At 47.0% G+C, this 23,240-nt stretch overlaps 1 protein-coding gene across 11 annotated transcripts in view; it reads left to right on the top strand.

Moving 5' to 3' along the window:
- Window positions 1-23,240, top strand: part of RBFOX2 (RNA binding fox-1 homolog 2) — a 1,097,056-nt gene that overhangs the window by 610,314 nt on the left and 463,502 nt on the right. The gene's annotated exons all lie outside the window — the stretch shown is intronic.

Below are 23,240 nucleotides of genomic sequence, written 5' to 3'. Positions count from 1 at the left end.
TACTGTATTATATTTTTACTTGGCAGACACGCATGACTTTCATTTATAAAAATAAATGCTGTATGTAAAAGGATTATCCTATCAGGCTGTTTTTAGCTAAGGGAGTTGAATATTTATTTCTAGTTATTGAGGACTACTGATAATTTGTCAACCCAAATTCAGTGAATTTTAATGAATCCTTGATTTAAAATGTAGAAATAAAATTCCCTTAAGGTGGATTTTTGGTGTAATTGTTTATACCAATCTACAAATTTAGGTTTTCATTACTGCCTTTGCCCCATACATATTTCTTCACCACTGTCCTTTTTCTAATCAACAAAGCCCTAATGATGGCCTTTGTCTTTAGTGTCCATGTGACTTTATCTGCTATCTTAATGTATTACACTGTAAATACGCTGTAAGGGACAACAATCCTGTGAACCCACCTAAACATTTGGTAGACTTCTTGTAACTTAGGGCCTAAATCATGTTTATATGCTATTGCCTATACAGCTGCAAAATTTCAGGCTAAAACATCGCAAGTGAAGCGGACGCCCAGAAAAGATTAAGGTATACACCTAAACCATCCCAAAGTCCTCAGCAACTGCGTGCACATACGTAGCAACAACGAGGAATATCAACTGTCTGAGTAGGTCTATGGCTGTGCAGACTGGTCACGGCAGTAGCGACGCAGGCACCATGTTTCTCTGCGTACATGATCGCAGCTGAAGGAAGATACGCGTCCACAAACAGCCATGACGCACTCAATTTTTCTCTAACGTCCTAAGTGGATGCTGGGGACTCCGTCAGGACCATGGGGTTTAGCGGCTCCGCAGGAGACAGGGCACAATAATAAAAGCTTTAGGATCAGGTGGTGTGCACTGGCTCCTCCCCCCATGACCCTCCTCCAAGCCTCAGTTAGATCTTTGTGCCCGGCCGAGAAGGGTGCAATCTAGGTGGCTCTCCTGAGCTGCTTAGAATAAAAGTTTAAGTTAGGTTTTTTATTTTCAGTGAGTCCTGCTGGCAACAGGCTCACTGCTACGAGGGACTTAGGGGAGAGAAGTAAACTCACCTGCGTGCAGGATGGATTTGCTTCTTAGGCTACTGGACACCATTAGCTCCAGAGGGAGTCGGAACACAGGTCTCACCCTGGGGTTCGTCCCGGAGCCGTGCCGCCGACCCCCCTTGCAGATGCCGAAGTTGAAGAGGTCCAGAGGTCCAGAAACAGGCGGCAGAAGACTTTCAGTCTTCATAAGGTAGCGCACAGCACTGCAGCTGTGCGCCATTGTTGTCAGCACACTTCATACCAGCGGTCACTGAGGGTGCAGGGCGCTGGGGGGGGCGCCCTGGGCAGCAATGTATTATACCTTTTTTATGGCTAAAATACATCACATATAGCCCTTGAGGCTATATGGATGTATTTAACCCCTGCCAGATCTCACAAACTCCGGGAGAAGAGCCCGCCGTTTTAGGGGGCGGGGCCTATTCTCCTCAGCACACGGCGCCATTTTCCTGCTCAGCTCTGCTGTGAGGAAGGCTCCCAGGCTCTCCCCTGCACTGCACTACAGAAACAGGGTTAAAACAGAGAGGGGGGGCACTTATTTGGCGATATGATTACATATGTGAAAATGCTATAAGGGAAAACACTTGTATAAGGGGTTGTCCCTGTATAATTATAGCGTTTTTGGTGTGTGCTGGCAAACTCTCCCTCTGTCTCCCCAAAGGGCTAGTGGGGTCCTGTCCTCTATCAGAGCATTCCCTGTGTGTGTGCTGTGTGTCGGTACGTGTGTGTCGACATGTAGGAGGACGATGTTGAGGAGGCGGAGCAAATTGCCTGTATTGGTGATGTCACTCTCTAGGGAGTCGACACCGGAATGGATGGCTTATTTAGGAATTACGTGATAATGTCAACACGATGCAAGGTCGGTTGACGACATGAGACGGCCGGCAAACAAATTAGTACCTGTCCAGGCGTCTCAGACACCGTCAGGGGCTTGTAAAAACGCCCATTTACCTCAGTTGGTCGACACAGACACAGACACGGACACTGACTTCAGTGTCGACGGTGAAGAAACAAACGTATTTTCCTTTAGGGCCACACGTTACATGTTAAGGGCAATGAAGGAGGTGTTACATATTTCTGATACTACAAGTACCACAAATAAGGGTATTATGTAGGGTGGGAATAATCTACTTGTAGTTTTTCCTGAATCAGATAAATTAAAGTGTGTGATGATACGTGGGTTTCCTCCGATAGAAAATTATTGGAGGTATACCTTTTCCCGCCAGAAGTGAGGGCGAGTTGGGAAACACACCTTAGGGTGGATAAGGCGCTCACACGCTTATAAAAACAAGTGGCGTTACCGTCTCCAGATACGGCCGCCCTCAAAGAGCCAGCTGATAGGAAGCTGAAAAATATCCTAAAAAGTATATACACACATACTGGTGTTATACTACGACCAGCAATCGCCTCAGCCTGGATGTGCAGCGCTGGGGGGGCTTGGTCGGATTTCCTGACTGAAAATATTGATACCCGTGACAGGAACAATATTTTATTGACTATAGAGCATTTTAAGGATGCATTTCTATATATGCGAGATGCGCAGAGGGATATTTGCATTCTGGCATCAAGAGTAGATGTGATGTCCATATCTGCCAGACGATGTTTATAGACACGACAGTGGTCAGGTGATGCAGATTCCAGACGGCACATGGAAGTATTGCCGTATAAAGGGGCGGTCCATCAGACCTGGTGGCCATGGCAACAGCTGGAAAATCCACTTTTGTTACCCCAAGTCACATCTCAGCAGAAAAGGACACAGTCTTTTCAGTCTCAGTCCTTTCGTACCCATAAAGGCAGGCGGGCAAAAGGCCAGTCATATCTGCCCAGGGTTAGAGGAAAGGGAAGAAGACTGCAGCAGGCAGCCCATTCCCAGGAACAGAAGTCCTCCACAGCTTCTGCCAAGTCCGCAGCATGACACTGGGGCCATACAAGCGGACTCAGGTGCGGTGGGGGGTCGTCTCAAGAGTTTCAGCACGCAGTGGGCTCACTCGCAAGTGGACTCCTGGATCCTACACGTAGTATCCCAGGTGTACATTGGAAATTCGAGACGTCTTCCCCTCACAAGTTCCTGAAGTCTGCTTTACCAACGTCTCCCTCCGACAGGGAGGCAGTATTGGAAAAAAATTCACAGGCTGTATTCCCAGCAGGTGATAATCAAAGTACCCCTCCTACAACAAGGGAAGGGGTATTATTCCACACTATATTGTGGTACTGAAGCCAAACGGCTCGGTGAGATCTAAAAGATTTGAACAATTACATACAAGGGTTCAAATCAAGATGGAGTCACTCAGAGCAGTGATAGCGAACCAGGACGATATGGTGTCACTGGATATCAGGGACGCTTACCTACATGTCCAAATTTTGCCCTTCTCACCAAGGGTATCTCAGGTTCGTGGTACAGAACTGTCACTATCAGTTCAGACGCTGCCGTTTGGATTGCCCACGGCACCCCGGGTCTTTACCATGGTAATGGCCGAAATGATGATTCTTCCTAAAAGAAATATGGACGCTTTCCTGATAAGGGCAAGGTCCAGAGAACAGTTGGCGGTCGGAGTAGCACTATCTCAAGTAGTTCTACGACAGCACGAGTGGATTCTAAATATTCCAAAATCGCAGCTTTTTCCGACGACACGTCTAATGTTCCTAGGAATGATTCTGGACACAGTCCAGAAAAGGATGTTTTCTCCCGGAGAAGAAGACCAGGGAGTTATCCGAGCTAGTCAGGAACCTCCTAAAACCAGGAAAAGTATCAGTGCATCATTGCACAAGGGTCCTGTGAAAAATGGTGGTTTCTTACAAAGCGATCCCATTCGGTAGATTTCACGCAAGAACCTTTCAGTGGAATCTGCTGGGAAAATGGTCCGGATCGCATCTTCAGATGCATCAGCGGACAACCCTGTCTCCAAGGACAAGGGTGTTTTCTTCGGTGGCTGCAGAGTGCTCATCTATGAAAGGGCCGCAGATTCGACATTCAGGACTGGGTCCTGGTGACCACGGATGCCAGCCTGAGTGGCTGGGGAGCAGTCACACAAGGAAAAAATTTCCAAGGAGTGTGATCGAGTCTGGAGACTTCTCTCCACATAAATATACTGGAGCTAAGGGCAATTTACAAGGCTCTAAGCTTAGCAAGACCTCTGCTTCAAGGTCAGCCGGTATTGATCCAGTGGGACAACATCACGGCAGTCGCCCACGTAAACAGACAGGGCGGCACATGAAGCAGGAGGGAAATGGCAGAAACTGCAAGGATTCTTCGCTGGGCGAAAAATCATGTGATAACACTCTCAGCAGTGTTAATTCCAAGAGTGGAAAACTGGGAAGCAAACTTCCTCAGCAGGCATAACCTCCACCCGGGAGAGTGGGGACTTCAGCGGGAAGTCTTCCACATGATTGTAAACCATTGGGAAAAACCAAAGGTGGACATGATGGCGTCCCGCCTGAACAAAAAACTAGACAAATATTGCGCCAGGTCAAGGGACCCTCAGGCAATAGCGGTGGACGCTCTGGTAACACTGTGGGTGTACCAGTCAGGGTATGTGTTCCCTCCTATGCATCTCATACCAAAAGTACTGAGAATCATAAGAAGGAGATGAGTAAGAACGATACTCGTGGTTCCGGATGGGTCAAGAAGGGCTTGGTACCCGGAACTTCAAGAGATGCTCACGGAAGAACCGTGGCCTCTACCTTTAAGAAAGGACCTGCTCCAGCAGGGGCCTTGTCTGTTCCAAGACTTACCGCGGCTGCGTTTGACGGCATGGCAGTTGAACGCCGGATCCTGAAAGGGCATTCCAGATGAAGTCATCCCTACCCTGGTCGAAGCCAGGAAGGATGTAACCGCAAAACATTTTCACCGCATTTGGCGAAAATATGTTGCGTGGTGTGAGGCCAAGAAGGTCCCTATAGAGGAATTCCAACTGGGTCGTTTCCTACATTTCCTGAAAACAGGACTGTCTATGGGCCTAAAATTAGGGTCCATTAAGGTTCAAATTTCGACCCTGTCAAATTTCTTCCAGAAAGAACTGGCTTCAGTGCCTGAAGTTCAGACGTTTGTAAAAGGGGTACTGCATATACAGCCTCCTTTTGTGCCCCCAGTGGCACCTTGGGATCTTAATGTTGTTTTGAGTTTCCTAAAGTCACATTGGTGATCCACTCACCACTGTGGAATTAAAATATTTCACATGGAAGGTGAAGATTCTATTAGCCCTGGCTTCAGCCAGGCGTGTGTCAGAATGGGCGGCTTTATCATATAAAAGCCCTTACTTAATTTTTCATTCTGACAGGGCAGAATTGAGGACTCGTCCTCAATTTCTCCTTAAGGTGTTTTCTGTTTTTCACATGAACCAACCTATTGTGGTACCTGCGGCTACTAGGGACTTGGAGGACTCCAAGTTACTTGACGTTGTCAGGGCCCTGAAAATATATGTTTCCAGGACGACTGGAGTCAGAAAATCTGACTCGCTGTTTAGCCTGTATGCACCCAACAAGATGGGTGTTCCTGCTTCTAAGCAGACGATTGCTCGCTGGATTTGTGGTACAATTCAGCTTGCACATTCTGTGGCAGGCTTGCCACAGCCAAAATCAGTAAAAGCCCATTCCACAAGGAAGTGGGCTCATCTTGGGCGGCTGCCCGAGGTGTCTCGGCTTTACAACTTTGCCGAGCTGCTACTTGGTCAGGGGCACACCCTGACTGAGGAGGACCTGGAGTTCTCTCATTCGGTGCTGCAGAGTCATCCGCACTCTCCCGCCCGTTTGGGAGCTTTGGTATAATCCCCATGGTCCTGACGGAGTCCCCAGCATCCACTTAGGACGTTAGAGAAAATAAGAATTTACTTACCGATAATTCTATTTCTCGTAGTCCGTAGTGGATGCTGGGCGCCCATCCCAAGTGCGGATTGTCTGCAATACTTGTACATAGTTATTGTTACAAAAATCGGGTTATTCTTGTTGTGAGCCATCTTTTCAGAGGCTCCTTCGTTGTGATCATACTGTTAACTGGGTTCAGATCACAGGTTGTACGGTGTGATTGGTGTGGCTGGTATGAGTCTTACCCGGGATTCAATATCCTTCCTTATTATGCACGCTCGTCCGGGCACAGTATCCTAACTGAGGCTTGGAGGAGGGTCATGGGGGGAGGAGCCAGTGCACACCACCTGATCCTAAAGCTTTTATTATTGTGCCCTGTCTCCTGCGGAGCCGCTAAACCCCATGGTCCTGACGGAGTCCCCAGCATCCACTACGGACTACGAGAAATAGAATTATCGGTAAGTAAATTCTTATTTTTTTTTAATCTCTGTGAGCATGATAGCAAAGACACCTTGGCATGTGTGCGAAGTGCGATTGTGGCACATGTACAATCTGCCGATAATCGTTCCATTACGTGAACATTGGCATGGAGTACAAACATGAATTAGGCCCTTAATTCAAAGGTTTTTTTTTCTTTCTTTCTCTTCTCAGTGGAATACAGACGTTAAATGAGCCCTTGGGAAAAAAACTATTTTAAAAATAAGAAACCAGAATATGTCAAACTCTCCGATAAGCAGTTCTCAGAGCCATGACAACACATTTGTCCAGATACTTTTCCTGGATCCTATGTGTTATCGCACAGCAACGGGACATTTTTCTCCCGACCAAAAACGGGCTTTATTTCAATAGCCTGATAATGGGGTCGATTCAATTCGGCAACTTATGAATAGCGCCGGGAATTGGCTCTCGACGCTATTCAATTCAGCTGCTAGTTACCTGCAATTGTCGGGAATTCTTCTCTCATCCCCGGGGGATGAGAGAAGAAACCCGACAAAAGTGCTGCCTCGCGGCCGGCGCGAGGCTGATTCTGTCGGGAATCAGCCTTGCGCCGGGGAGTTAAGTCGGAGAATGCCCGTTCTCCCGACAATTCAACCTGTTTAGTCGGCGAGAACGGGCCATCGCCGACTTAACTGGAGCTGAATTGAATAGCGTCGGGAGCAAACTCCCGGCGCGATTCAGAAGTTGCCGAATTGAATCGACCCATGACATGGCAGTACGGATGGTGTAATGGTTAGCATTACTGCCTCACAGCAATGAGGTCATGGGTTCAATTCCCATCATGGCCCTAACTGTGCTGAGTTTGTATAGTCTCCCCGTACTTGCGTGGGTTTCCTCCGGGTACTCTGGTTTCCTCCCACAATCCAAATATTTACTGGTAGATTAATTGGCTCCCAACTAAATTAACCCTAGTGTGAATGTGTCTGTATGTACATGCGATAGGGACTGTAGATTGTAAGCTCCACTGGGGCAGGGACTGATGTGAATGGACAAAATATTCTCTGTAAAGCGCTACGGAATATGTGTGCGCTATATAAATAACTAGTAATAAATTATAATGACCATTGGTCAAAACTCAGCCCGTTTTTTGGGAGGAGAAAAATGATTGAGGCTAATTGAATTCTAGCCTTTGTCTCCCACATTTCAAGGGAATGTATTTGCCTTTGAAGCAGCATTTTGGAGTAAATGTTATGTAATTTTGAATTTTCCTGTTCTCGTGTCTCATATCTGTGCGTTTTTTTTCTGTTTTGCGGTAGGCCCTGAGCTGAAGCAGGACATGAAGTTGTTCCTAGAGTCATCCTGCTGTGTATCTCCTTTTTGTTTTAGCCTAGAATCCTAGAACTCGCCGTGTTTGTCACTGTCATTGATAATACTATACAGATATAGTAAAGTCTAGAGTTTTGCTTTAAAAATCAACTAAGTTTTCTATTAAAATTGAATGCTCCTGTTTTAATTTGGAGGCCAATTAATGCTTCTACATAAAAAAAATAGAAATAACCATGCATTGTCTGAAACTTATTGGGAGGGGAATCAGATGTTTCCCAGAAAGTCCTCAGGAGTGAGAAGCTATGTGATGATGCTGCTGGCGCCTGCTGTCTGTGCATCTGGCCGATCAATATCAGAATACTGGTTTAGTCACTTAATGGGAAGAGGGTGGGATGTAACAGTTCTGTTCATCCCTTTCTCTATTACCAATTCCCTATTGATTGCATCACCATTTGTGTTGCTATGCACAGCCTGATGTTTTCTGAGAGGTAAAGATAAAGTATCTTTGTCAGATTATTTTATTGGAAAGGACTGTTGAAAGAAATAGGCTACCAATTGCATATACAATGCTAAAGTATACTATAAATTCGTAAATTGGGTTTGTGGGTCAGCAATTTGAAACCTGTGGTATACCAAAATGGGTTAGCGGAATAGCATTTGGCTAACATGCTAAAACATGATTTAAAAATTTTTTTTTTAAGCTTTCACGGATAGCTAAAAAAAGGTGTTGTGCATAGGAACTTTTCATATGTTGCTTTTGGCACCCTTAAAGTTTCTACACAATGCAGAACACCACCCCACAATGTCTCCTGGGTCTTCTGGAGCAGGCTATTAAGCTGGCGGCTCCAGTGAAAAATGGAGCTTATTTTCAGGAGCACTGGCTGCTGAAACCATTCCAAGTTTAGCTCCACTGCGTTATTTAGTGTGTCTGGGTAGCGATGGAAGTCTGGAGGGAATTACTGTAGGTTACAACAGTTGCCTAAACCACACTTACCACGAAGGCTACAAAACTGAAGGTGCAGGTTTCAAAATAAAGGGGTGGGCTCCAGCGATTGAGTTGCATTTCTTAAGGTACAGTCCAACTGTCCCCTGAATGAGAACGGGATTAAAGGGCTACATGAATTGACACTTCTTACCCTAATAAGAGTCATGACTGTTAAGATAATGTATATAGGTATGTAATGTATGTCACTCCATACTGGCTAATAAGGGCCTTTGGGTGTTGAGATGTCCACATAATTCTTTTCCTGGCTAGTATGTGTTAATGGGGGTGATATAATTGTTTTTTGAGATGCCCATACTAATGGACACCAGTCATGGTGTTGCTCCATTCGGATGCCCATTACTTCTGACGCGCCCAAAAGCGCAGGGTTTAGCTTGCTAAAGTGGCCAGTGTTGACTAAAATACTGCTCGCATCAAGAAAAGTCTTATTTCAGCTCACTCTCTCAGGTGGCGGCAAGCTGAAATTTCACCCAGCCTGCGACTATTTGGTCCCAAACAGAGGAGCAAATTAATTGCATCATTGGACGCCATCTAATTGCTGCTGCAAAGTAAAACAACTGATCCGCTTCCAATGGCTTTTGAAAAAACCCCACATATAATTTTTATAATATATATTATGTGCAAAGACTTCAGAAAGTGCTACAGCTGATATATCTTAAATACAGAGAGTCACCACTAGGTATTTAAGAAGCCACATTAACCCTGGTGGCTTCTTAAATCCACACTGTGACCAGCATGGCAGCGCTGACCTCCTCCTTGGGTTTAAGCTGCATTTGCTGCAGCACTTTTTGTGGTCTTTGCACATGAGGATATGCTTGAGGGTCTATTTGACGGAAACGTTGCAATATAACGAGCATAAAGAAAGCCATTGCATTGTCATAATCTGCATTTGTACTGGTGTGTTCTCTCTATACTATTAATATACTGACCCCCCGGCTGATGGTCTTCAGTTACTGTACACCTCAACGCTGTTCAGTTATGTTAATGAGAGTGCAGAGCTATATGTAATACCCTTATGCTATGCCAATTGTAGAGAAATGAACCAGTGGCTGCTCCTTTCCTAGGGGTCAGTTCAATTTGCCGACTGTTGAATAACGCCAGGAATTAGCTCTCGGCGCTATTCAATACAGCGCCAAGTGACACTTAATTGTCGGGAACTCTGCTCTCACCCTCAGTGGATGTGAGAGGAAATCCGACAAAAGTGCTGGCACAAGGCTGATTCTGTTGGGAATCAGCATCGCGCTGGGGAGTTAAGTCGGAGAATGTCCGTTCTCCCAACAAATCAACCTGTTAAGTCCGGGAGAACGGGCAACATGAGCTGAATTGAATTCACGACGGTAGCTAATTCCCGGCGCTATTAAACGGTCGGCAAATTGAATTGACCCCATAGGGATCTATTCAATTCGGCAACTTATGAATAGCGCCGGGAATTAGCTCCCGACGCTATTCAATTCAGCTGCTAGTTACCCTCAATTGTCGGGAATTCTTCTCTCATCCCTGGGAGAAGAGAGAAGAAACACGACAAAAGTGCTGCCTCGCGGCCGGCGCGAGGCTGAGTCTGTCGGGAATCAGCCTCGCGCCGGGGAGTTAAGTCGGAGAATGCCCGTTCTCCCGACAATTCAACCTGTTTAGTCGGCGAGAACGGGCCATCGCCGACTTAACTGGAGCTGAATTGAATAGCGTCGGGAGCTAATTCCCGGCGCTATTCATAAGTTGCCGAATTGAATCGACCCCATTGTGTTAGAAGCACCTGAGCAAAGAGCAACAATCCAGCAGGACACTTTTTTTGCTCTCTCTCTCTCTCTCTCTCTCTCTCTCTCTCTCTCTCTCTCTCTCTCTCTCTCTCTCTCTCTCTCTCTCTCTCTCTCTTTTCTGTGCAAAAGTTTTAGGCAGGCGTTGGAAAAATGCTGGATTGTAAGAATGCTTTAAAAAAAGTTATTAGTTTTTCTCTATCGTCCTAGTGGATGCTGGGGTTCCTGAAAGGACCATGGGGAATAGCGGCTCCGCAGGAGACAGGGCACAAAAAGTAAAGCTTTAGGATCAGGTGGTGTGCAGTGCACTGGCTCCTCCCCCTATGACCCTCCTCCAAGCCAGTTAGATTTTTGTGCCCGGCCGAGAAGGGTGCAATCTAGGTGGCTCTCCTAAAGAGCTGCTTAGGAAAGTTTAGCTTAGGTTTTTTATTTTACAGTGAGTCCTGCTGGCAACAGGATCACTGCAACGAGGGACTTAGGGGAGAAGAAGTGAACTCACCTGCGTGCAGGATGGATTGGCTTCTTGGCTACTGGACATCAGCTCCAGAGGGACGATCACAGGTACAGCCTGGATGGTCACCGGAGCCTTGCCGCCGGCCCCCTTGCAGATGCTGAAGTAAGAAGAGGTCCAGAATCGGCGGCAGAAGACTCCTCAGTCTTCTAAAGGTAGCGCACAGCACTGCAGCTGTGCGCCATTTTCCTCTCAGCACACTTCACACGGCAGTCACTGAGGGTGCAGGGCGCTGGGAGGGGGGCGCCCTGGGAGGCAAATGAATACCTATTTTGGCTAAAAATACCTCACATATAGCCTCCGGAGGCTATATGGAGATATTTAACCCCTGCCAGAATCCGTTAAGAGCGGGAGACGAGGCCGCCGAAAAAGGGGCGGGGCCTATCTCCTCAGCACACAGCGCCATTTTCCCTCACAGAAAGGCTGGAGGGAAGGCTCCCAGGCTCTCCCCTGCACTGCACTACAGAAACAGGGTTAAAACAGAGAGGGGGGGCACTAATTTGGCGATATGCTTATATATATATTAAGATGCTATAAGGGAAAACACTTATATAAGGTTGTCCCTATATAATTATAGCGTTTTTGGTGTGTGCTGGCAAACTCTCCCTCTGTCTCTCCAAAGGGCTAGTGGGTCCTGTCCTCTATCAGAGCATTCCCTGTGTGTGTGCTGTGTGTCGGTACGTGTGTGTCGACAGGTAGGAGGACGATGTTGGTGAGGAGGCGGAGCAATTGCCTGTAATGGTGATGTCACTCTCTAGGGAGTCGACACCGGAATGGATGGCTTATTTAGGAAATTACGTGATAATGTCAACACGCTGCAAGGTCGGTTGACGACATGAGACGGCCGACAAACAATTAGTACGGTCCAGACGTCTCAAAAACACCGTCAAGGGTTTTTAAAACGCCCGTTTACTTTAGTCGGTCGACACAGACACAGACAGGGACACTGAATCCAGTGTCGACGGTGAATAAACAAACGTATTCCTTATTAGGGCCACACGTTAAAGGCAATGAAGGAGGTGTTACGTATTTCTGATACTACAAGTACCACAAAAGAGGGTATTATGTGGGATGTGAAAAAACTACCATAGTTTTTCCTGAATCAGATAAATTAAATAAAGTGTGTGATGATGCGTGGGTTCCCCCCGATAGAAAATTATGGGCGGTATACCCTTTCCCGCCAGAAGTTAGGGCGCGTTGGGAAACACCCTTTAAGGTGGATAAGGCGCTCACACGCTTATCAAAACAAGTGGCGGTACCGTCTATAGATAGGGCCGTCCTCAAGGACCAGCTGACAAGGCTGGAAAATATAATAAAAAGTATATACACACATACTGGTGTTATACTGCGGCCAGCGATCGCCTCAGCCTGGATGTGCAGAGCTAGGGTGGCTTGGTCGGATTCCCTGACTAAAAATATTGATACCCTTGACAGGGACAGTATTTTATTGACTATAGAGCATTTCTATATATGCGAGATGCACAGAGGGATATTTGCACTCTGGCATCATGAATAAACGCGATGTCCATAACTGCCAGAAGATGTTATGGACACGACAGTGGTCAGGTGATGCAGATTCCAAACGGCACAGTATGGCCGTATACAGGAAGAGGACTTGTTTGGGGTCGGTCCATCGGACCTGGTGGTCACGGCAACTGCTGGAAAATCCACCGTTTTTTACCCTAAGTCACATCTCTGCAGAAAAAGACACCGTCTTTTCAGCCTCAGTCCTCTCGTCCCTATAAGATCATATCTGCCCAGGGATAGAGGAAAGGGAAGAAGACTGCAGCAGGCAGCCCATTCCCAGGAACAGAAGCGTTCCACCGCGTCTGACAAGTTCTCAGCATGGCGCTGAGACCGTACAGGACCCCTGGATCCTACAAGTAGTATCCCGGGGGTACAGATGGGAATGTCGAGACGTTTCCCCTTCGCAGGCTCCTGAAGTCTGCTTTACCAAGTCTCCCTCCGACAAGGAGGTAGTATGGGAAAAAATTCACAAGCTGTATTCCCAGCAGGTGATAATTAAATTACCCCTCCTACTACAGAAAAGGGGTATTATTCCACACTATATTGTGGTACTGAAGCCAGAAGGCTAGGTGAGACTTATTCTAAAAAATTTTTTTTGAACACTTACAAAGGTTCAAATTAAGATGAAGTCACTCAGAGCAGTGATAACGAACCAGGAATAAGGGGACTATATAGTGTCCCGGGACATCAGGGATGCTTACCTCTATGTCCCAAATTTGCCCTTCTCACTAAGGGTACCTCAGGTTCGTGGTGCAGAACTGTCACTATCAGTTTCAGACGCTGCCGTTTGGATTGTCCACGGCACCCTGGGGTCTTTACCAAGGTAATGGCCGAATTGATGATTCTTCTTCGAAGAAAAGGCGTCTTCATTATCCCTTACTTGGACGATCTCCTGATAGGGGCATAGTCCAGGGAACAGTTGGAGGTCGGAGTAGCACTATCTCGGATACTGCTACAATCAGCACGGGTGGATTCTAAATATTCCAAAATCGCAGCTGATCCCGACGACACGTCTGCTGTGCCTAGGGATGATTCTGGACACAGTCCAGAAAAAGGTGTTTCTCCCGGAAGAGAAAGCCAGGGAGTTATCCGAGCAAGTCAGGAACCTCCTAAAAACAGTGCATCATGCACAAGGGTCCTGGTAAAAATGGTGGCTTCCTACGAAGCAATTCCATTCGGCAGATTTCACGTAAGAACTTTTCAGTGGGATCTGCTGGACAAATGGTCCGGATCGCATCTTCAGATGCATCAGCGGATAACCCAATATCCAAGGACAAGGGTGTCTCTCCTGTGGTGGTTATAGAGTGCTCATCTTCTAGAGGGCAGCAGATTCGGCATTCAGGATTGGATGCTGGTAACCACGGAGCCCAGCCTGAGAGGCTGGGGAGCAGTCACACAAGGAAAAAATTTCCAGGGAGTGTGATCAAGTATGGAGACTTTTCTCCACATAAATATACTGGAGCTAAGGGTAAATTTATAATGCTCTAAGCTTAGCAAGACCTCTGCTTCAAGGTCAGCCGGTATTGATCCAGTGGGAAAAACATCACGGCAGTCGCCCACGTAAACAGACAGGGCGACACAAGAAGCAGGAGGGCAATGGCAGAAACTGCAAGGACTTTTCGCTGGGCGGAAAATCATGTGATAACACTGTCAGCAGTTTTTCATCCCGGGAATGGAAACTGGGAAGCAGACTTCCTCAGCACGACCTCCACCCGGGAGAGTGGAAACTTCATTGAGAAGTTTTTTCCACATGATTGTAAACCGTTGGGAAATACCAAAGGTGGACATGATGGCGTCCCGTCTGAACAAAAAACGGGACAGGTATTGCGCCAGGTCAAGAGACCCTCAGGCAATAGATGTGGACGTTCTGGTAACACCGTGGGTGTACCAGTCGGTGTATGTGTTCCCTCCTCTGCTTCTCATACCTAAGGTGCTGAGAATTATAAGACGTAGAGGAGTAAGAACTATACTCATGGCTCCGGATTGGCCAAGAAGGACTTGGTACCCGGAACTTCAAGAGATGCTTACAGAGGTCTTATGGCCTCTGCCGCTAAGAAGGGACTTGCTTCAGCAAGTACCATGTCTGTTCCAAGACTTACCGCAGCTGCGTTTGTCGGCATGGCGATGGAAAGCCGGATCCTAAGGGAAAAAAGGCATTCCGGAAGAGGTCATTCCTACCCTGGTCAAAGCCAGAAAGGAGGTGACCGCACAACATTATCACCACGTGTGGCGAAAATATGTTGCGTGGTGTGAGGCCAGGAAGGCCCCACAAAGAAATTTCAACTCGGTCGTTTCCTGCATTTCCTGCAAACAGGAGTGTCTATGGGCCTCAAATTGGGGTCCATTAAGGTTCAAATTCGGCCCTGTAAATTTTCTTCCAGAAAGAATTGGCTTCAGTTCCTGAAGTCCAGAAGTTTGTCAAGGGAGTATTGCATATACAAACCCCTTTTTTGTGCATCCAGTGGCACTGTGGGATCTCAACGTAGTTCTGGGATTCCTCAAATCACATTGGTTTAAAACCAGTCAAATATGTGGATTTGAAGCATCTCACATAAAAAGTGACCATGCTCTTGGCCCTGGCCTGGACCAGGCGAGTGTCAAATTGGTGGTTTTTTCTCAAAAAAGCCCATATCTGTTTGTCCATTCGGACAGGGCAGAGCTGCGGACTCGTCCCCAGTTCTCTCCCTAAGGTGGTGTCAGTGTTTCACCTGAACCAGCTTATTGTGGTGCCTTGCACCTACTAGGGACTTGGAGGACTCCAAGTTGCTAGGAGTTGTCAGGGCCCTGAAAATATGTTCCAGGACAGCTGGAGTCAGAAAATCTGACTCGCTGTTTATACTGTATGCACCCAACAAGTTGGGTGCGCCTGCTTCTAAGCAGGCGATTGCTCGTTGGATTTGTAACACAATTCAACTTGCACATTCTGAGGCAGGCCTGCCACAGTCTAAATCGGTTAAGGCCCATTCCACAAGGAAGGTGGGCTCATCTTGGGCGGCTGCCCGAGAGGTCTCGGCATTACAACTCTGCCGAGCAGCTACGTGGTCAGGGGAGAACACGTTTGTAAAATTCTACAAATTTGATATCCTGGCAAAAGAGGACCTGGAGTTCTCTGATTCGGTGCTGCAGAGTCATCCGCACTCTCCCGCCCGTTTGGGAGCTTTGGTATAATCCCCATGGTCCTTTCAGGAACCCCAGCATCCACTAGGACGATAGAGAAAATAAGAATTTACTTACCGATAATTCTATTTCTCGGAGTCCGTAGTGGATGCTGGGCGCCCATCCCAAGTGCGGATTATCTGCAATACTTGTACATAGTTACAAAAATCGGGTTATTATTGTTGTGAGCCATCTTTTCAGAGGCTCCGCTGTTATCATACTGTTAACTGGGTTTAGATCACAAGTTGTACGGTGTGATTGGTGTGGCTGGTATGAGTCTTACCCGGGATTCAAAATTCCTCCCTTATTGTGTACGCTCGTCCGGGCACAGTACCTAACTGGCTTGGAGGAGGGTCATAGGGGGAGGAGCCAGTGCACTGCACACCACCTGATCCTAAAGCTTTACTTTTTGTGCCCTGTCTCCTGCGGAGCCGCTATTCCCCATGGTCCTTTCAGGAACCCCAGCATCCACTACGGACTCCGAGAAATAGAATTATCGGTAAGTAAATTCTTATTATTTTTATCAATTTACAAAATGCAAAGTGAATGTACAGAGGAGAACTCTAAATAAAATTTAATATCTGGTGTGACCACCTTTTGTCTTCAAACGGCATCAATTCTTTTAAGTACACTTGCACACTGCTTTTGAAGGAACTCTGCGGGGAGGTTGTTCCAAACATCTTGGGGAACTAACCATATATCTTCTGTGGATGTAGGCTTGCTCAAATGTAGGCTTGCTACTTCTGTGGATGTAGGCCTGTCTCTTCATGTGATCGAAGACAGCCTTGATGATGATATCAGGGTTCTGTGGGGGTCCATATCATCCCTTCCAGGACTCCTACTTCTTTACGCCTGCAGATAGTTCTTAATAACATTGACAGTATGTTTGGGGTTGCTGTCCTGCTGCAGAATAAATTTGGAGCCAATCAGATGTCTCCCTGATGCATGATGGATAAGTACCTGCCTGTATTTTGCTACTGCTACCAATAATACAAGATTAAAGGTCTACATACAATATATCACTTCTTTTTACGAATTTAATTTAATTTAAAATTAATTTTTTTTTTTTTTCTAAAACACTTAAAATGTACATCACAGATGCATTGTGGCTTTCGTGAGGCAGATGTGGTCTAAGCTCGCTGTCACACTTAATCAGGGTGAGCTCATTGACAGCTTGTTCAGCCCACTTTTGGTCACGATATTATATCACCCAACACGTTTTGTTATAAAATGACCCTCCAGTTAAACATGCCAATATCACGTCATTTTAAAATGACTTACTGACAGGTCCTTAATCAGTGATAGGACTAATCAGGTCTGGATTTTCTTAACCTCAGCTGGATAATGGAGAGCAGCTTCCCTGCACCAGTGCACAGCTCAAAGGTCAAAAAGTAAAAATTTAAAGTTCCTGCTTGGGCAAAATTATTTGAACGTACAGATATGGAGCTTTAGCGTACTTATTCTTCCTTGGAAATATTTCCAGAGTCTCTAAAATTAAGAGCAGTCTCTCTGACGGAGCAAGTACTTCTAGTAGAATGATCTATTAAAGATTCCTCTTTTCAAGAGGCAGTTATAGAATCTTCTGGTACTGATCAGAGCAGTTTGGTAGATTCTGGATCAAATGTAAAAGGAAGAACCTTAGTCAGCTTCTGGCAGGGTTTTAAGATTTAAACCAAATGTGTGTGTTTTTATTTTCAAAACCACTGTCATGCTGTGACGACAGGCTTAGCGCTGTTAATTCTTAAAAGAAAAAAAGAAGGCCTATTATAAGACAATCCCACTGGTATTTCACATTCTTGTTGGTTGTGGTCAACATCTGCGTGCGCTGAACCAATGTAATAAATTCTCACACACAACCAAAATATAGGGAGGGTGAACCAGATCAGAGAGTTGCTAAATCTACCTAGCATCAGCTAAGACTCCACAAACTCCTTTCCTAAGAATCCTATAGGATGGCAAAAAGCTATTTGGTCAATTTGCCTGCTGTCATGATCCTGGCGGAATCCTGACACACTGTGAAATGCCTGTGGTCAAAATCCTGACTGCCGATAGGATTCCCTCCTGGGTAGTGGTCCCACGCCACCACCCGAGGTGGGCCCGATGCGTGTCGAGCCTGCGAGGGGACACGCTTTGCTCGGCGCAGGTATTCCAGCTGTCGGTATTTTGGCGTCAGCCCGCTGACCACCGGGATCCCGATAGCCGGGATATCCTACTGATCCTGGCAGAAATCCACAATGAACAATCTCAATATTAAAGGATAAACAACTCCAACAAAAAGAGGCAATACACAGATAAACACCTTGTGGTTTATTCTCCTTCATACTTATTTCAAATCAAAACCTTCAGTGCCATTGAGATGTCTTGAGTGTACTTTGTAGGTTTTTAATATGTCTCTCTACATACTGTATATTCAGATTTAAATATGAATAACTAGTTACCAGCCCATCAAAATGATGGAACAACATAACCGTAATGTGAGCGCTTGGAGCTGTGCACACACGAACTGAGCAACACTTGAATTGGTTGGTTGGGTGCCACCTAGTGGCCGTTGGTGCACAAAACACTTAAATTCCCCCCATAGAGGTGAGGAGCAGCGCTTATTATATCGGATAAGTAGTAAAAAAAAAATTATTAAAATTTTTTAAATCATTTGAAAGCCTAAACTTCGGATTGTTTAATGTTAAATCATGGTTGATCAAGGTTTCTTTCAATTTGGTAAGAGTCTCTGAAAGTGGATATTAGAGTATCATGTCCATCCAAAAGTACTGCAATTTCAATGCCAGTAAATGTGTTTTTTAAGGGCTATAGAATTACAAGGGGTGATTACTCTGTGCTGCACATCCCCTGCTGGGTGTCTATTGGATATCTGAGCATGCGATAGTAAGCAGTAGCAGATTCTGCTATTTTGAAGAATCCACTACTGAACCTGAATGAGGTCCAAAGGCCCTGGCAGATCACACACCTGCAGAACTGTTTGACAATAACAGAACAGATAAATGTGGCTTCAGAGTATTTGGGAGACACTTTCTTTGGTTGCAGCTTCCATTGATTCTTGCATATTGGATTTGGCTAGAATAGTAAGATGTATACGTTGACTTACTACTTGGTCAGCAGACATAGAGACCAAGGGCTACATTTACTTAGGCTTTGAAAACATGCAACTGGTGGTGTTTGGCGATAGCAACCAATCAGATTCTGTTCTAGAATTTTAAATTTCTCTAACGTCCTAGTGGATGCTGGGGACTCCGTAAGGACCATGGGGAATAGACGGGCTCCGCAGGAGACAGGGCACTTTAAGAAAGAATTAGGAATACTGGTGTGCACTGGCTCCTCCCTCTATGTCCCTCCTCCAGACCTCAGTTTGAATCTGTGCCCGGACGAGCTGGGTGCACCTTAGTGAGCTCTCCTGAGCTTGCTAAATAGAAAGTATTTTGTTAGGATTTTTTATTTTCAGAGAGATCTGCTGGCAACAGACTCTCTGCTACATGGGACTGAGGGGAGAGAAGCAGCCCTACTAACTGCGGATAGGTCATGCTTCTTAGGCTACTGGACACCATTAGCTCCAGAGGGATCGAACACAGGAAAGCACCCTTGGTCGTCCGATCCCGGAGCCGCGCCGCCGTCCCCCTCGCAGAGCCAGAAGCCGGCGTGAGAAGCAAGAAGACGTCAAAAGCGGCGGCAGAAGACTCCAGTCTTCATATGAGGTAGCGCACAGCACTGCAGCTGTGCACCATTGCCCCCACATTAAACCCACACACTCCGGTCACTGTAGGGCGCAGGGGGGGGGGGGGGTGCGCCCTGGGCAGCAATTGAGAATCTCTTGGCAAAAAGCAGCATATGTACAGTTGGGCACTGTATATATGCATGAGCCCCCGCCATTATTTTACACAAAATCGCGAGACAGAAGCCCGCCGCTGAGGGGGCGGGGCTTCTTCCTCACCAGCGCCATTTTCTCTCCACAGCTCCGCTGAGAGGAAGCTTCCCAGGCTCTCCCCTGCAGATTCACGGTAGAAAGAGGGTAAAAAGAGAGGGGGGGCACATAAATTTAGCGCAAAATCAGTATATACAGCAGCTACTGGGTAAACACTAAGTTACTGTGTAATTCCTGGGTCATATAGCGCTGGGGTGTGTGCTGGCATACTCTCTCTCTGTCTCTCCAAAAGGCCTTGTGGGGGTTCTGTCCTCAAATAGAGCATCCCCTGTGTGTGTGTGGTGTGTCGGTACGCTTGTGTCGACATGTTTGACGAGGAAGGCTATGTGGAAGCAGAGCAGGTACAAATGAATGTGGGATCGCCGCCGACACCCGATTGGATGGATATGTGGTTTTAAATGATGATGTTACTTCCTTGCATAAAAGTTTGGATAAAGCTGAAGCCTTGGGACAGTCAGGGTCTCAACCCATGCCTGATCCTACAGCGCAGAGGCCGTCAGGGTCTCAGAAGCGCCCACTATCCCAAATTGTTGACACAGATATCGACACGGATTCTGACTCCAGTGTCGATGGCGATGATGCAAAGTTGCAGCCTAAAATGGCTAAAGCCATCCGCTACATGATTATAGCAATGAAGGATGTATTGCACATCTCAGAGGAAAACCCAGTCCCTGACAAGAGGGTTTATATGTTTGGGGAAAAAAGGCATGAGGTGACCTTTCCCCCTTCACATGAGTTAAATGAGTTATGTGAAAAAGCTTGGGAATCTCCAGATAGAAAAATGCAGATTTCCAAACTGTTGCTTATGGCGTATCCTTTCCCGCCAGCGGACAGGTTACGCTGGGAATCCTCCCCTAGGGTAGACAAAGCTTTGACACGCTTATCTAAGAAGGTAGCCCTGCCGTCACAGGATACGGCCACCCTAAAAGATCCTGCGGATAGAAAGCAGGAAGGTATACTGAAGTCCGTTTATACACATTCAGGTACCATACTAAGGCCGGCAATTGCGTCGGCCTGGATGTGTAGTGCTGTAGCAGCATGGACAGATACTTTATCTGAGGAACTTGATACCTTGGACAAGGATACTATATTACTGACCCTGGGGCATATAAAAGACGCTGTCCTATATATGAGAGATGCCCAGAGAGACATTAGCCTACTGGGCTCTAGAATAAATGCATTGTCGATTTCTGCCAGAAGGGTCCTGTGGTCTCTGCAATGGACAGGTGATGCCGACTCAAAAAGGCACATGGAGGTTTTACCTTATAAGGGTGAGGAATTGTTTGGGGACAGTCTCTCGGACCTAGTTTCCACAGCTACGGCTGGGAAGTCAAATTTTTTGCCATATATCCTCTCACAGCCTAAGAAAGCACCATATTACCAAATGCAGTCCTTTCGTTCACAAAGAGGCAAGAAAGTCCGAGGCGCGTCCTTTCTTGCCAGAGGCAGGGGTAGAGGAAAGAAGCTGCACAATACAGCTCGTTCCCAGGAACAGAAGTCCTCCCTGGCTTCCATTAAATCCACCGCATGACGCTGGGGCTACACAGGTGGAGCCAGGATCGGTGGGGACGCGTCTCCGAAATTTCAGCCACCAGTGGGTTCGCTCACGGGTGGATCCCTGGGCTATACAGATTGTGTCTCAGGGATACAAGCTGGAATTCGAAGTGATGCCCCCGCACCGTTACCTCAAATCGGCCCTGCCAGCTTCCCCCATAGAGAGGGAAATAGTGTTATCGGCAATTCACAAATTATATCTCCAGCAGGTGGTGGTAAGGGTTCCCCTCCAACAGGGAAGGGGTTACTATTCCACAATGTTTGTGGTACCGAAACCGGACGGTTCGGTCAGACCCATATTGAATTTAAAATCCCTGAACATTTACCTGAAACGGTTCAAGTTCAAGATGGAATTGCTCAGAGCGGTCATTGCAAGCCTGGAAGAGGGGGATTTTATGGTGTCTCTGGACATAAAGGATGCTTACCTGCATGTCCCCATTTATCCACCTCATCAGGAGTACCTCAGATTTGTGGTACAGGACTGTCATTACCAATTCCAGACGTTGCCGTTTGGTCTGTCCACGGCATCGAGAATATTTACCAAGTTAATGGCAGAAATGATGGTGCTTCTGCGAAAGCAAGGAGTCACAATTAACCCATACTTGGACGATCTCCTCATAAAGGCAAGGTCCAGAGAGCAGTTGCTGATCAGCGTAGCACACTCTCGGGAAGTGTTGCAACAGGACGGCTGGATTCTGAATATTCCAAAGTCGCAGCTGATTCCTACGACGCGTCTGCCGTTCCTGGGCATGATTCTGGACACAGACCAGAAGAAGGTTTTTCTCCCGGCGGAGAAGGCTCAGGAGCTCGTGACTCTGATCAGAGACCTCTTAAAACCAAAACAGGTGTCGGTGCATCAATGCACGCGAGTCCTGGGAAAGATGGTGGCGTCATACGAAGCCATTCCCTTCGGCATGTTCCATGCGAGGACCTTTCAGTGGGATCTGTTGGACAAGTGGTCCGGATCGCATCTTCAGATGCAGCGGCTGATCACCCTATCCCCCAGGGCCAGGGTGTCTCTTCTGTTGTGGCTGCAGAGTGCTCACCTTCTCGAGGGTCGCAGGTTCGGCATTCAGGACTGGGTCCTGGTGACCACGGATGCAAGCCTCCGAGGGTGGGGGGCAGTCACACAGGGAAGAAATTTCCAGGGTCTGTGGTCAAGTCAGGAGACTTGTCTGCACATCAATATCCTGGAACTAAGGGCCATATGCAACGCCCTAAGTCAAGCGGAGCCTCTGCTTCGCAATCAACCGGTGCTGATTCAGTCAGACAACATCACCGCGGTGGCTCATGTAAACCACCAAGGTGGAACAAGGAGCAGGGTGGCGATGGCGTAAGCCACCAGAATTCTTCGCTGGGCGGAGAATCACGTAAAAGCACTGTCAGCAGTGTTCATTCCGGGAGTGGACAACTGGGAAGCAAACTTCCTCAGCAGGCATGACCTCCACCCGGGAGAGTGGGGACTTCATCAAGAAGTCTTCACACAGATTACAAATCGTTGGGAACTGCCCCAGGTGGACATGATGGCATCCCGCCTCAACAAAAAGCTACAAATGTATTGCGCCAGGTCAAGAGACCCTCAGGCGATAGCTGTGGACGCACTAGTGACACCGTGGGTGTTCCAGTCAGTTTATGTGTTTCCTCCTCTTCCTCTCATACCCAAGGTGCTGAGAATCGTAAGAAAAAGAGGAGTGAGAACAATACTCATTGTTCCGGATTGGCCAAGAAGAACTTGGTATCCGGAACTGCAAGAAATGCTCACAGAGGACCCATGGCCTCTGCCTCTCAGACAGGATCTGTTGCAACAGGGGTCCTGTCTGTTCGAAGACTTACCGCGGCTGCGTTTGACGGCATGGTGGTTGAACGCCGAATCCTAGCAGAAAAAGGTATTCCGGATGAGGTTATTCCTACGCTAATAAAGGCTAGGAAGGACGTGACGGCTAAACATTATCACCGTATATGGCGAAAATATGTTGCTTGGTGTGAGGCCAGGAATGCCCCTACAGAGGAATTCCAGCTGGGCCGTTTCCTTCACTTCCTACAGTCGGGAGTGACTTTGGGCTTAAAATTGGGGTCCATTAAGGTCCAGATTTCAGCCCTATCCATTTTATTTCAAAAGGAACTGGCTTCTCTTCCTGAAGTTCAGACGTTTGTAAAGGGAGTGCTGCATATTCAGCCCCCTTTTGTGGCACCTTGGGATC

Source organism: Pseudophryne corroboree, chromosome 9, assembly GCF_028390025.1.
Source record: "Pseudophryne corroboree isolate aPseCor3 chromosome 9, aPseCor3.hap2, whole genome shotgun sequence".
NCBI classification, from domain to species: domain Eukaryota; kingdom Metazoa; phylum Chordata; class Amphibia; order Anura; family Myobatrachidae; genus Pseudophryne; species Pseudophryne corroboree.
Note: the sequence above shows the minus strand (reverse complement) of the source record. Positions and strands in the feature narration are given on the sequence as shown.